The sequence below is a fragment of the Epinephelus moara genome, chromosome 5 (genome assembly GCF_006386435.1).
Source record: "Epinephelus moara isolate mb chromosome 5, YSFRI_EMoa_1.0, whole genome shotgun sequence".
Taxonomy (NCBI): domain Eukaryota; kingdom Metazoa; phylum Chordata; class Actinopteri; order Perciformes; family Serranidae; genus Epinephelus; species Epinephelus moara.
In genome coordinates, this window is record NC_065510.1 from 44879697 (window position 1) to 44884279 (window position 4583).

Genomic DNA, 4583 nt, shown 5'->3' on the forward strand with positions numbered 1-4583 from the left:
TCTTCCTTTGTCCTGGACGTGTAGGAACATAATCGTCCTTGCTGAAATGCGCACTACACACACAAAGCTTTTTTATTGTTGCCACTTTGGTTTCAATGTTCAAACCTACCGCAAGAAGCCAAAGTTGCCTGATAGCAATGTCCGTGACAGGAAAGCGGTGCAATGTGTACGGCGAATCAGGCAGGTTTTTGTTGCTACAGCCCGGAAAATCACAAGTCCGCACCATTTTTATATTTTTTTTTGTATAACAATATAAATCTCTCCCTAGCTCTCACGTTAGCTCTCTCGGGTTGCAGCGGTCGCCATCCAAGCGTGTGAACACCGTCAAACAGCTGATAGAAGGTGTGCGGCTGTCAACGAGCGGCAGCGCGCAGTGATACGAAGGGAGAGAAAATAGCGCCAGGTGAATGTGAGGTCTGACTTTTTTCTGGACAACGTTTTTTGATGCAAATGTATTACTATTTTGAACGCATATTGCTTTGGGAAGCAAAACGTTTTATTTTTGTGACCCCAGCAATCATGTCACTCAACTTCATGTCAAAAAACTCTGAACTATCCCTTTAAGGCAGAGATCTGGATCAATCTGATACCAAATTTCAGGATTATTTGGATCCCACTTCAGAGGTGGATTTGACAAAGCCTCAGCTCCAAAAGCCTCAGCTCCACTTCTCCTAGATATTGTTACTCAAGATGTTCATTACACTTAATCTAAATTAATGTTTTAGTTGTAAGTAATTTCAAGCATAGAAAAATATTGTTTGGCCATACTTCCTGAAACTGCTGTAAATAAGAGTAACAAATACAGACCTATTTCTCAACGTCTAGTTTCAGCTAACATTGTAACTTGTTTGTCCCAAAACATCCAACATATGTTTGTGGTCAGACAAAGGCAAGGAAATGCAATGCAAAGCAAATTTATTTGTATAGCACATTCTTTTCTTTACATAGAGTGCAAGAAACAATACAGGGATTAACATAATAAGCACATGGACAACAACTCAGTCCTCTGACACTTCTGAATGAACCGCATAATTCATATTAGTACCCAGATAGCACACATACGATGTATCAAGTTTACATCGTTAAGACGTAGCAGGGAGAGCGTTTGCTCATTGCCAAGACGTCGCTGAGACGTTGGCCTTTAATCGAAAATGACCACCANAATACTGTGATGAAATTCATAAATCAGAAGAAGTCATAATTCTGAGGAAAAAGATTATACACATTTACTGTATATATTATATTGGTTCCAACACTGATATTATTTGCCTGTAATAATAATGTCCAGTGGTTGGACAGGGGTGGTGAATTCTGACTTGGTTTCTCTGGGGACTCACAACTCCTAAAGGCTGAGAACTACTGATATATCCAGTGAAAGCATGGCATGACATAGGTATATAATACAGTATGTACAGATGTAAACTGTATAGACACTACTAAAATATGTGTTATGACTTCAAGCAAGATAGTCAAGTTGAGTTCAGTTTAGAGGGGAAGGTAGGTCAATAAATGAGTTACTATGATAGTACAGTAGCACAAGATGTTGCTGGAAAAAAACGAATTGTAATTTGAATATATTGTACCTCCAGTAGCATACAGCTATGTTTCTGTGATAATGTTATTTTTGGGGTGCATGCATTAGTGTAGCTGGTAATCTCCATTGACATGCTGTATCTTTCATGCTTACCAGACTGAGTAGAGTCATGCTGACGGCCAACATTGTGGTTGTGGTCAATCACACTCAGTTGGATTCGTGGCTGCATGGTGATGTATTTGAAGTGCCGCCTCTTCTCTGCGTACTTCAGCATGGAGCTGTGGAACACTTCAAGGTCCCCTAAAAAAAGGAAGATTTCATTTAGACATTTTTCAACTCTATATACAGTACCAGTCAAATGTTTGGACACACTTTCCCATTTACTTGAATGGAAAAGTGTGTCCAAACGTTTGACTGGTATTGTATCTATAACACAGCCTTGCAATATTACATTTCATTTCTAATGCTTTGAGGGTAAAAGTACATAATTTATTAAATTGTAAATTTGCGATATCACTTTTGTTCTCTCAAAGAACAGGTGAAGCATCACATTATCCATGTTTCTCTATGTGGTGTTCTGATTCACTGATGTCATCTTCTTCAGTCACTAGTCACTGAGCCTGAATATATGAGTGTGAAATTTAGGGATAGATGCGATCAACCTAATGCTCATGAGCTTATCCAAATGTACCTGTGTGTTTGAACAAAGTCATCTGACTTAGGTCTCTCAAGAGATTCTTATCAAGTACAACAGCCTTGAGAGCATTGTAGGCAGCACACCCCTTCTTCAGCCATTTCTTCCTTCTTTGTTACTCATCACTGAGGTCATCGTGGTAACATTTGTACTCCTGCCCATCATCTTCCCAGCGGTGGATACCACATACATGATACAGGATAGAGGTCCACCGGCGTCTCAATTCCTATTGTTTGAGGAAATTTTGACACTGTATAGCAAATTTCACAAGGTAAGCATTAGCCACTTCAAAGTATCCTCATTTGGCCATGCTTTCATCTAATGATAAACACCAGCAATTCGATTACCATCACCTACCTAGGACGAAGACAATTGCAAGTAAATAATAATACCCATAAAACGTTATTCTGAACATAACTTTTTAAAAGAAATAACATATCTATGAAAGAGCTTGGTAGCTTTATGCTTGGCAAGCAGCAGTTTTGACTCAAAGATCTAGAAACGACAGTGAGCTTTGAAAAAATGTCTTTTGTATTGGCAAACAATTCCAAGAGAGAAATAAAAATGAGCCTATTTAGAGTTTCATGTTTTATAATTCTGAAAGATCCTTATGACAAAAGATAAAATAAATTAAAATTAAACTAAGCATCACCTTCCATCTCCAACACAAGAGCTGCATGACCACCAGAAGTGATTGCCCACAGACTTGATCCATGGCTGCAGGTCCCGGTTTTCTTTCTTCCTTGCTGCTGCAGTTGTCTTCTTCTTTACACCTAAATAATGTATCAAGATAGAAAGGAAAAAGTAAACCCTGTGGAAATACCTCGCCAAAGGTCAAATAAAATCACAGTATAGCCTGAAGTCTACAACTTTTTTACTGATTACAGTTTTTATGAGCAAATGTTATACTTTTCCACAGCCTTGAATATTACAAATTATTACACACACTGTATAATGTAACAAATAATACTACCTTTTGCAACATGCCATGGGTCAAACTGATGTCTGAGGTCAGGGTAGGACTCCCTCATGATCTTTCGTATTGATGGAGCCCAGTCAGTGGTAACAACATCAACACTAACTCCAGAGTCCAGCAGACGATCCAGCCCCCTCCGGAAACCAACAGACTCCATTGCCGGTGAACTTGTGGTCTCTGATACCTGTATTGTTTATTGTAGCAGAAAAGAAAAACCACATGCAGAAAGACCCATAAAAGCAGAACATAATGATTTAACATACTAAATGACTTATTCCACTCTAAAATATTATTTATATTTTACCTGAATTAGATCAGACATGATTATCTTCTTTGTTGAGTCATCTAAAAAGCTCTAACAAGTGTACTTAGCACTGTAGCCTGGGGAATCAGATCTGTAGATGAAAAATAAGAAGTTACTTGTAGGGTGCTGGCAATCCTGATTTAATTGGATTATAATACAAGAGTACAACTTATCGCATGTATGATCCATAACTGCAATATCTACCTAGCATCACCACCAACATCTGTGTGTCCACCTGCACATGCTGTTTCCTGGAGTTCTGACAATTTTTTTTCTTGCATATCAGTGTAGGCTTTGTTAACAACAGGTATTAGATAGGTTGATTGCAGTGAATAATATGATGACTTCTTTGGCAACTGTAAGTTTAGAACATCAGCCCACTCTGCAATTTCATTCTGTGTTGTCCCAGTAAAAAGAATGGCTGCTAAAGATACCAGGTTATTCTCAGGCATTCCACGGACCTCAGGACAAGATCACCACACTCCCTTATGGCCACTGATGCATACCCATTCTATCTTGATCATGGATCCATTAGTGGTTATGTTCTTCTCCTCAATGGCTACACCACGTGTGACAAGTTGCAAAAAGTTCCATAAGGGCTGACTCATTTACAATCCACTTCCTCTCGGACCAGTCACTGCTCCGTTCTGCTGCGGCAATGCTCACATCTGAGGAAGATGTTCTTGTGGAGGTACACGCACTACTCAATGGAAGAAATGTGCTGTCATCTCTTTCAGAAGGTGGTTCTATGGAACTCATACTTGTATTCAGTGTCTCAGATGCAACTGCTGAGCTTGAGTCAAGTCAAATACAAAGTAAAGTGGCTTACTGTTTATTGTTTATTTGTGTCCTGCAAAATTAATCATGGATAGCTTTTGAAAATGTGGTGTGTGTTTTTTTTACTACATTATGTGGAACACATTCATGGTTGATAGTTACATGCACTGGGCCTCATCTTCATATTTTTACCTTGTGAAATTGTTAGCATCAGCTGTTCATTCTGAAAAAATGTATGCAAAACAAAATGTAAGTTCATGCTTACCTGTGACAGTGTCCAGGTGGGAGCTAGGGCTAG